The sequence below is a fragment of the Rhinopithecus roxellana genome, chromosome 6, assembly GCF_007565055.1.
Source record: "Rhinopithecus roxellana isolate Shanxi Qingling chromosome 6, ASM756505v1, whole genome shotgun sequence".
In the NCBI taxonomy this organism is placed as follows: Eukaryota; Metazoa; Chordata; class Mammalia; order Primates; family Cercopithecidae; genus Rhinopithecus; species Rhinopithecus roxellana.
In genome coordinates this window covers 106,079,638-106,090,834 of record NC_044554.1, presented here as the reverse complement: position 1 = coordinate 106,090,834, position 11,197 = coordinate 106,079,638, and the positions used below count along the sequence as shown (strand labels likewise).

The 11,197-nt window shown below is 49.1% G+C and overlaps 1 long non-coding RNA gene across 2 annotated transcripts; it reads left to right on the top strand.

The window, feature by feature from the left end:
* The first annotated feature begins 161 nt into the window (after window positions 1-161).
* On the top strand, window positions 162-9,052 carry LOC115898146. 2 transcript variants are annotated; one of them, XR_004057858.1, is made up of 3 exons: window positions 162-338; window positions 4,191-4,302; window positions 8,945-9,052. It is a non-coding gene; the product is annotated as an uncharacterized LOC115898146 (long non-coding RNA). The 2 variants fall into 2 exon arrangements; XR_004057857.1 differs by lacking the exon at window positions 162-338 and adding an exon at window positions 3,681-3,821.
* Window positions 9,053-11,197: the final 2,145 nt, after the last annotated feature.

The following is an 11,197-nucleotide window of genomic DNA, read 5'->3' as shown; positions in this document are numbered from 1 at the left end:
AGCCCGCCCCCGCCCTCACGAGCCAGTGCCATGTGGCGCCGTATTTACGGCCAGAGATCGACCCCGCCCACCGGCCGCCACGAGCCACGCCCCCTTCCTCAGCAGCCAATCCGCGGTGTTGTCTCGCCGTCCAAGCCCGGAGCTTCACGCCGCAGGCAAACATGGTCCCGTTAACCAACCTTTATGCAGTGCCCGTTGTCTACCCGACCCTTTCTCGAGCATCGGCTCATTGGCAAAGGATCGTGATGCTCACCGGCTGGGGCTTGAGACTCGCTGTGTGACCTTGGGCAAGTGACTTAACCTCTCTGAGGTTGTCTCCAATCCGTAAAATATAATAGGTTAGTGACCCTGCCTTGCAGGGAGTATGTGAGACAAATGAGATGACACGGGTAAAGAGCTTAGCAAGAGGCCTAATGCATAGTGAGCTTGCAGTAATTGTTCTTGGCATTAGTGTAGTTTTGTGTGTTTGTTTATTTGTTTAGAGACAGGATCTCACTGTGTCGCCCAGACTGGGGTGCAGTGGTGCAGTCACAGCTCACTGCAGCCTCAACCTCCTGAGTTCAAGCCATCCTCCCACCTCAGCCTCCCAAGTAGCTGAAACTACAGACAGGTGCCACCACACCCGGCTAATTTTTAATTTTTAATAGAAACGAGGGGTCTCACTATGTTGCCCAGGGTTCTTGAACCCCTGGACTCAATCAATCCTCCTGCCTCAGCCTCCCAAAGCTCTGGGATTACAGGCGTGAGCCACCGCACCAGGTCCAGTGATTTTTTTTTTAATATGGTAAAATATATATAACATAAAATTTACCATCTTAACCATTTTTAATCACACCCTTCAGTGGCATTAAGCACATTCACATCACCACCATCCACCCCCCGAACTTTTTCAATCCATGATGTTTTTAGGCGGCCCCTTCTGATGCACTCCGGAGGCAGCCTTCCAACCAAGGTCACCTCTTCACTCTTCCACTCCCTGCAGCCAATCACAAAGGAGTCCCCACCCACCGGGCCCTGGCAATGTGGAAGTGAGGGGGATGGGCGAGGCCCCTGCCCTCCTGGGGCGTATATTCTAGTGGGGAGAAAAAGCAACAAACAACCACCACAAAATATATGTGTATATTATATACACATTCACAGTGGATAATATGTTTATACGTGTGTGTGATGCATACATGTTACCTACTATGTGTATGTATGTAGTATATATGTTTATATATTATACACATGCATATATAACTAATTATACATGTATAATATGTCTATGTTGTATACATAGATATATGTAATTGCATGTATGTAAATAAGATGACAGCCACTGGCAATGTCTCCCTATGATGCCTGTCTCAGCTTAGAAATTTCTCACTATCAGACGTGCGCGGTGGCTCATGCCTGTAATCCCAGCACTTTGGGAGGCCGAAACAGGTGGATCACTTGAGGTCAGGAGTTCAAGACCAGCCTGGCCAACATGGTGAAACCACGTCTCTACTAAAAATACAAAATTAGCCGGGCGTGGTGGTATATGCCTGTAATCCCCGCTACTTGGGAGGTTGAGACAGGAGAATCGCATGAACCTGGGAGGCAGAGGTTTCAGTGAGCCGAGATCGCGCCATTGCACTGCAGCCTAGGCAAAAAGAGCGAAACTGTCTCAAAAAAGAAAAAAATTTCTATCAGTTTTTCTTCTCTGTCTTACACATTTAACCTCTGTCTCCTCTCCATTGGATCCTTCCCTTTAGTGTTTGTTTGTTTGTTTGTTTGTTTGTTTGTTTGTTTTGAGACAGGATCTCACTCTGTCGCCCAGGCTGAAGTGCAGTGGTGTGATCATGGCTCACTGCAGCCTCGATCTCCTGGACTTAAGTGATTCTCCCACCTCAGCTGGGGCTACAGGCAAAAATTAGCCATCCACCAGGCTAATTTTTGTATTTTTTTCTAGAGATGGCATCTTGCCATGTTGCCCAGGCTGGTCTGCAACTCCTGGGATCAAGTGATCTTCCTGCCTCGGCTTCCCAAAATGCTGGGATTACAGGCATGACCCAGCCTTTTATCTTTTTTTTTTTTTTTTTTTTTTTTTGAGACGGAGTCTCGCTCTATCGCCCAGGCTGGAGTGCAGTGGCCGGATCTCAGCTCACTGCAAGCTCCGCCTCCCGGGTTTACGCCATTCTCCTGCCTCAGCCTCCCGAGTAGCTGGGACTACAGGCGCCCGCCACCTCGCCCGGCTAGTTTTTTGTATTTTTTTTAGTAGAGACGGGGTTTCACCGTGTTCGCCAGGATGGTCTCGATCTCCTGACCTTGTGATCCGCCCGTCTCAGCCTCCCAAAGTGCTGGGATTACAGGCTTGAGCCACCGCGCCCGGCCTAGTTTTTGTATTGTTTTAGTAGAGACGAGGTTTCACCTTGTCAGCCAGGATGGTCTCGATCTCCTGACCTCGTGATCCGCCCGTCTCGGCCTCCCAAAGTGCTGGGATTACAGGCTTGAGCCACCACGCCCGGCCAATCTTTAGATTTAAATAGTATCAGGCCTCTCCCACTTTCAAAACAAAAGCCAGGCCAGCACGGTGGCTCACGCCTGTAATCCCAGCACTTCCAGGAGGCCAAGGCGGGTGGGTATCACCCGAGGTCAGGAGTTCAAGACCAGCCTGGCCAACATGGTGAAACCTGTCTCTACTAAAAATTAAAATACAAAAATTAGCCAGGTGTGGTGGCAGGCACCTGCAATCCCAGCTACTTGGGAGGCTGAGGTGGGAGAATCGCTTAAACCTGAGAGGTCAGCTGAGCTTGGTGGCTCACACCTGTAATCCCAGTGCTTTAGGAGGCTGAGGCGGGCAGATCACGAGGTCAGGAGTTCGAGACCAACCTGGCCAACACATGATGAAACCCCGTCTTTACTAAAACTACAAAAAATTAGCCGGGTGTGGTGTCGGGCACCTGTAATCCCAGCTACTCAGGAGGCTGAGGCAGGAGAATCACTTGAACTCAGGAGTTGGAGGTTGCTTTAACCTGGGCAACAAAGTAAGACTCCATCTCAAAACAGACAAACAAACAAATAAAAACCTGAGAGGTGGAGGCTGGAGGCGGAGATCATGCCACTGCACCCCAGCCTGGGTGACAGAGTGAAACTCTGTCTCAAAAATAATAAATAAATAAATAAATAAATAAATAAATAAATAAATAAATAAATAAAATGGTTACTTTTGTGTTATGTCAGTTTCACCTGTTACATCAGCAACATTTTGAATACACTAAATACCCTTGAATTGTTCATTTTAAAATGGTTACTGTTGTGTTACTTGAGCTTCACCTCTTACCTCAGCAACATTGTGAATGTGTACTAAATGCTCCTGAATTGTTCACTTTAAAATGGTTACTTTTACCTTATGTCAGCTTCACCTGTTACATCAGCAACATGCAGATACCTTTTGCTTACCCACTCTGCAGTGGCTGTACCTTATCTCCTGGTTTACAGATAAGGAAGCAGGGGACCAGAGAAGGTAACCAACTAGCCAGAGACACAGAGCTGTGTAAGTGACAGAGCCAGGACCTGAATCCAAATTGTGGGCCCCAAAGATGGAGCCACGCTACAGTCTTGTGACTTCCTTGGCCAGGGCCTCAGCTCGGCCCTGGAGACACCTCTCTGTGATGGTTTTCATCTCTTCCTCTTCCGGGCTCCAGGCTCCTTCAAGTTGGCTGCCCATCCCCCTCTCCCACCCCCCAGCAGCTCCGTTGGCTGCCACCCACCTTCAGGGACCCTGGGCCCCTCTGCAAAGGCTGTGGTCTCCCCCGGACTGACCACAGCCTGGCCCAGCCTCTGGATTTTACTTTGAGGTATTTCAGTGTCTCTACCAGCTACAACTATTTCTGGTTTCATAACCAGGGTTGCAGCAGAGGAAAAATAGAAGTAACTGTGGCTTAGGCAAGCGATCAGCCAGGAAACATCAGCTGCTACTAATAGTAGCAGCTATGAAGTTCTGGGAGGTTCTTTTTTTTTTTTTTTTTTTTTTGTCTTTTTAAGAGACAACGTCTTGCTCTGTCGTCCAAGCTGGAGTGTGCAGTGGTGCCATCATGGCTTACTGCAGCCTCAGCCTCCTGGGCTTAAGCAGTCCTCCTGCCTCAGCCTCCTGAGTAGCTGGGACTACAGGTGTGCACCATCATGCCTTGCTAATTTCTTTTGTTTGTTTGTTTGTTTTTTTGTAGAGATGGGGGTCTCACTATGTTGGCCAGGCTGCTGTTGGGAGATCCTGATGACCTCTGGCCCTGGGATCCATATAAGCATCATCAACAGGATATGAAAAACAAACAAAACAAGGTCTGTGAATTGAAAATTCAATTAACCATGTAGATGATATGAAAATTCAAGAGGGGCCAGGCACAGTGGCTCACACCTGTAATCCCAACACTTTGGGAGGCCGAGGCGGACGATCACCTGAGGTCAGGAGTTCAGGACCAGCCTGGCCAACATGATGAAACCCTGTCTCTACTAAAAATACAAAAATTAGCCAGGTGTGGTGGCAGGCATCTGTAATCCCAGCTACTTGGGAGGCTGAGACAGGAGAATCACTTGAACCCAGGAGGTGAAGCTTGCAGTGAGCCAAGATGGTGCCACTGCACTCCAGCCTGGGCGACAGAGTGAGATCTGTCTCAAAAAAATAAAAGGAAAGCAAATCCAAGAATCAGTGGCTCACACCTGTGATTCCAGCACTTTGGAAGGCCCAGGCAGGAGGATCATTTGCACTCAGGAGTTCCAGACCAGCCTGGGTAATAAGATGAGACCCTGTCTGCACAAAAACAATGAGATAAGATAAGATAGTGTAAGATAGGATTAGATAAGATAAGATAAGATAAGATAAGATAAGATAAGATAAGATAAGATAAGATAGAAGCAACCAAGAGAATGGACTGAGGAGTCCTCCTGATTCATCGTGAGCTCACTCCTCCCCACCCCCATCCCTGTCTTTCTTCGCTGCATTCTTTCGTGCAGTGTCAGGTAAGAGGGAGGTGGTGGGAACCCAGGACTGGATGCTGAGACCGTTACTCAGCCACTGCCTGACCTGGGACTTCCATTTCCTTCTCTGCATAATGCTTGAAATAATTGTCCCTCCCACTGCCATGGCCATCCATGTGATCAGAGATGTGCAAGATGCTAGCACCTACCAGGTTTGCACCCAGAGAGGGGCTGCAGGTGCTGCTGTGGCCACAATGGAGGTGACGGTGACTTAAGTTTATGCAGTGGTACAGGAAGAGGACCAAGCTGATAGTGGGGAGACGGCAGCTAGAATGGATAGGGCAGGTTTAGGGATCAGCTGAAGGAGGAAGGGAGAGGAGCTGGGGCGATAACCTGATTTCTGGGCAGCCAGTGGAGTGGATGGTTGTACCATGTGAGAGATAGGAGACCACAGAGGAGAACGGTTTGGGGGAGGAAACTTTGAACTTGGTGTTGTATGTGCTGAGTTAGAGACACCCACAGGACATCACACTTATCAGGAGACCATTGGATGTTTGTGTCTTGAACCCAGGGGAGGCCGGGCCTGGGGTCTCATGCCTGTAATCCCAGCATTTTGGGAGGCTGAAGTGGGTGGATCACCTGAGGTCAGGAGTTCGAGACCAGCCTGGCCAACATAGTGAAGCCCTGTTTCTACTACAAATACAAAAAATTAGCTGAGCGTGGTGGTAGGCACCTGTAATCCCAGCTACTCAGGAGGCTGAGGCAGGAGAATTGCTTGAACCCAGGAGGCAGAGGTTGCAGTGAGCCAAGATCACACCATTGCACTCCAGCCTGGACAACAGGGTGAGACTCCATTTCAAAAATAATAATAATAAAAATAAAAAATAAAAATAAATAAATACAGGGGAAAGGAGATACAGGCACCAGAGTCATCACCATGGCAGCTGAAGGGATGTGTATGGTGGTGTCACTCAGAGGCCACCATACAGGGGCCAAGTCTTCCCACCTTGCCCCATGCCCCAGTCCTACCAAGCCCTCTCCACCTCCTCCTACCCTACCCTCCTGGTAGCCAGAATGGCCAGTAGAGGCCAGATGCTGCGGAGGTGACAGTTTGCTCTGTAGGCAACAGGAGCCCCCCAAAGGGAGGGAAGAGGAGGGACTATGGGCCAATCCTGGAGGAGCCAAGGTGGAGTGGACCTGGGCCCTGACTTGAGGAGCGCTCAGAGAACTGGTGGATCAGCCCAGACCCCCGGTTCCGCATGCTAAGGGCTGCCATGGGTATGGCCAGCAAGCGTCAGGGACTCGGTGGGGGGGGAAGGCACTGGGAATTGTAGCCAAGTCCTGATGGTCCAGGCTTGCACTGCAGCCGACAGAATGTCTGTGTCATTCCTTCCCAAGTTCATGTGTTCACACCAAGGTGATGGTATTCGGAGGCGGGGCGTTTGGGAGGAGAAAGGGTCATGAAGGTGGAGCCCTCAACCATGGGATTAGGCCTCATATAAAAAGAACCTCAGAGAGTGCCCTCCCCCTCTTTTTTTTTTTTTTTTTTTCTGGAGATGGAGTCTCACACTGTCACCCAGGCCAGTGGAGTGCAGTGACGAGATCTCGGCTCACTGCAACCTACACCTCCCCTGTTCAAGCAATTCTCCTGCCTCCACCTCCTGAGTAGCTGGGATTACAGGCACCTGCACCACAGTCGTCTAAATTTTTTTTTTTTTTTTTTTTTGTATTTTTAGTAGACAGGGGGTTTCACAATGTTGGCCAGGCTGGTCTTGAACTCCTGACCTCAAGTGATCTGTCCACCTTGACCTCCCAAAGTGCCGTGAGCCACTGCGTCCGGTCTCCTCCTCCCCCTCTTTCCACCGAGTAAGGTTACAAGAAGAAGGTGGCTGTCTTCAACCCAGGGGAGAGCCCGACCACGCTGGCATCCTAATCTTGTGATTTTTTTTTTTTTTTTTTTTTTTGAGCAGAGTCTCGCTCTGTTGCCCAGGCCGGAGTGCAGCGGCACGATCTCTGCTCACTGCAAGCTCCGTCTCCCAGGTTCACGCTATTCTCCTGCCTCAGCCTCCCGAGTAGCTGGGACTACAGGCGCCAGGCACCACGCCCGGCTAATTTTTTGTGTTTTTAGTAGAGACGGGGGTTTCACCATGTTAGCCAGGATGGTCTCGATCTCCTGACCTCGTGATTAGCCCACCTCGGCCTACCAAAGTGCTGGAATTCCAGGTGTGAGCCACCGCGCCCGGCCCCAATCATGTGATCTTAGAGGAGAAATAAATATCTGTTGCTTTTAAGCCGCCCAATCTATGGGAGTTTGTTGTAGCAGCTTGGACTGACGAGGCCCCTTATCTATACAAAAACATCAGGAAGACAGCGTGGGGCATACATCTTCAGCCTCCTCAGTGGAATTAGCATGACCTGTGCTCCCAGGAGTTTGAGACCAGCCTGGGCAACACAAAAAGACCCTGTTTATACAAAAAAAAAAAAAAAAAAATTAATTGGGTGTAGTGGTATATGCCTATAGTCCCAACTGCCCTGGAGGCTGAGGCAGGAGGATCATTTGAGGCCAGGAGTTAGAGACCAGCCTGGACAACAAAACAAGACTCTGGTTTTTGTTGTTGTTGTTGTTGTTGTTGTTGATGGAGTCTCACTCTGTCACCTAGGCTGGAGTGCAGTGGCCCAGTCTCAGCTCATTGCAACCTCCACCTCCCAAGTTCAAGTGATTCTCCTGCCTCAGCCTCCTGAGTAGCTGGGACTACAGGCCGGCACCATGACGCCCAGCTAATTTTTGTATCTTTAGTAAAGATGGGGTTTCACTATGTTGGCCAGGCTGGTCTCGAACTCCTGACCTCAAGTGATCTGCTCATCTTGGCCTCCCAAAGTGCTGGGATTATAGACGTCAGTCACGGTGCCGGGCCCAAGACACTGTTTATACAAAAAAATTTTTAATTGGGTGTGTTGGTATATGCCTCTAGTCTCAAGTGCTCTGGAGGCCAAGGCAGGAGGATCATTTGAATAACACAAGACTCTGTTTACACAAAAAACATGTCAAAATGTTGGTGTGGTGGTGCTCACCTGTAGTCCCAGCTGCTCCGGAAGCTGAGATGGGAGGATCACTTGAGGCCAGGAGTTCAAGATCAGCCTGTGCAACATAGGGAGACCTCATCTCTACCAGAGGAAAAAAAAGAAAAAATCAAAAAAGTAGCTGGGCATAATGATGCACACCTGCAGTCCCAGCTACTCAGGAGGCCAAGGCGAGAACATCACTTTGTTTTTTTGTTTTTTTGTTTTGAGACGGAGTCTCACTCTGTTGCCCAGGCTGGAGTGCAGTGGCACGATCTCCACTCACTGCAAGCTCCGCCTCCCGGCTTCACGCCATTCTCCTGCCTCAGCCTCCCATGTAGCTGGGACTACAGGCGCCCACCACTGCGCCTGGCTAATTTTTATATTTTTAGTGGAGACGGGGTTTCACCGTGTTAGCCAGGATGGTCTCGATCTCCTGACCTCGTGATCCGCCCGTCTCAGCCTCCCAAAGTGCTGGGATTACAGGCATGAGCCACCGCACCCGGCCTGAGAACATCACTTTGTAGCAACATGAGCCGCAGACAAAACTCCTCAGACACCAGATTAAAGAAGGAAGAGGTTTTTTATTCGGCCAGGAGCGTCGGCAGACTCGCGTCTTAAGAGCTGAGTTCCCCGAGAAAGAAATATTTGGCCTTTTTAAAGGCTTACAACTTTAAGGGGTCCATGTGAAAGGGTCATGATAAATCGAGCAAGCGTGGGAAATGTGACTGGGGGCTACATGCATCAGCTAACAGAACAAAAAGCTTTACAATGCTTTTTTCGTACAGTGTCTGGAATTTACAGATAACACAAGTAGTTTAGGCCAGGGGTTGATGTTATTATTATTACTTTGTTTAACTCCTAGGACTGGGTGGTGGTGCCAAGGTTGTCTGGCTACTTATCTTACTTTTGTTTCTCTCTCTCTTTTCTCCTGTCTTTGAACTAGGCAAGGTGAGGGGAGGAGGGCAGCAGGAGTAGTAGTGGTCTCCTCCCTTAACTTGAGACGAGGATTTGAGTCTGCAGCGAGCCACAATTGTGGCACTACACTCCAGCCTGGGTGACAGAGTGGAACCCTGTCTCTAAAAATAAGTAAATAATTTTTAAAATTTTAAAATTAAAGGTCGGGTGCAATGGCTCATGCCTGTAATCCCAGCACTTTGGGAGGCCGAAGCGAATGGATCATTTGAGGTCAGGAGTTTGAGACCAGCCTGGCCAACATGGTGAAACCCCATCTCTACTAAAAATACAAAAATTAGCTGAGTGGTAGTGGCATGCACCTGTAATCCCAGCTACTCAGGAGGCTGAGGCAGGAGAATCACTTGAACCCAGAAGGTAGAGGTTGCAGTGAGCTGAGATCATGCCACTGCACTCCAACCTGGGCAACAGAGTGAGACTCGGTCTCAAAAAGTAGTAATAATAATAATATGCTACTGACTCATCTTCCTTTTTCATTTGGGAAAACACAGGGACATTCTTCCTGATTTTTCCTAATGATAAGTTTCCTTCTGTGTAAGGTCCAGCCCTACGAGGCTTAGCAGGTGTTCTCCCCGTGTGCAGAGATGAGAGATCATTAGAAATAAAGACACACGACAAAGAGATGAAAACAGCTGGGCCCAGGGGACCACTACCACCAAGATGCAGAGATGGGTAGTGGCCCCGAATGTCTGGGCACGCTGATACTTATTGCATACAAGACAAGGGGGCAGGGTAAGGAGGGTGAGTTGTCCAAGTGATTGATAAGGTCAGGCAAGTCACGTGATCATGGGACGGGGCCCTTCCCTTTTAGGTAGCCAAAGCAGAGAGGGAAGGCAGCATCCATCAGCGTTTTCTTCTCTGCATGTATCAAAAAGATCAAAGACTTTAAGACTTTCACTATTTCTTCTACCGCTATCTACTATGAACTTCAAAGAGGAACCAGGAGTACAGGAGGAACATGAAAGTGGACAAGGAGTGTGACCGTTGAAGCACAGCACCACAGGGAGGGGGCTAGGCCTCCGGAGGACTGCGGGCTGGCCTGGATCATATCCAGCCTTCCACAAGAAGCTGGTGGAGCAGAGCGTTCCCTGACTCCTGCAAGGAAAGGAGACTCCCTTTTGCGGTCTGCTAAGTAAAGGGTGCCTTCCCAGACACTGGCGTTACTGCTTGACCAAGGTGCCCTCAAGCGGCCCTTATGCGGGCGTGACAAAGGGCTCACCTCTTGCCTTCTGGGTCACTTCTCACCATATCCGTTCAGCACCTGACCCTATACCCACCGGTTATTCCTAGGTTATATCAGTAATGCAACAAAGAGTCATATTAAAAGCGAATGATTAGGCTGGGTGCGGTGGCTCAAGCCTGTAATCCCAGCACTTTGGGAGGCTGAGACGGGCGGATCACGAGGTCAGGAGATCTCGTGGTTAACATGGTGAAACCCTGTCTCTAGTAAACAAGACAAAAAACTAGCCGGGCGTGGTGGCGGCACCTGTAGTCCCAGCTACTCGGGAGGCTGAGGCAGGAGAATGGTGTGAACCCGGGAGGCAGAGCTTGCAGTGAGCTGAGATCTGGCCACTGCACTCCAGCCTGGGCGACACAGCGAGACTCCGTCTCAAAAAAATAAAATAAAATAAAATAAAATAAAATAAAATAAAATAAAATACATATAAAATAAAAATAATAAAAATAAATATAAAATTACGTTACGTTACACGCACAAGAGAATGAGGAGATGCAGGATGTTTGCGAAGTCTCAGCGTATTCCCCACAAGATCCTCATTGGTGACAAAAGGAAAATAGTGAAATGGAGAAACCGGCAGTCCCCACCTTAACCAAGGCCCCAGTTTACCTCACAGCAATAAGACAAATCAGCCCCGTGAGGCTCTGATATACAACATTGCTTCTGTGGTTTTCTTGCCAAAAATGCATAATCTGAATCTAATCATGAGAAAACATCACACCAGCAAACCCCAAACAGTGAAACTCTACAACGTAACTGACCAGTGCTCTTCAAGTGTTAAAGTCATGAACAAATCAAGAAAGACAGAGGGCCGGGCGCAGTGGCTCACACCTGGAATCCCAGCACTTTGGGAGGCCGAGGCTGATGGATCACGGGTCAGGAGATCGAGACCATCCCGGCTGACACGGTGAAACCCCGTCTCTACTAAAAATACAGAAAAAATTAGCCGAGTGTGGTGGCGGGTACCTGTGGTCCCAGCTACTCGGG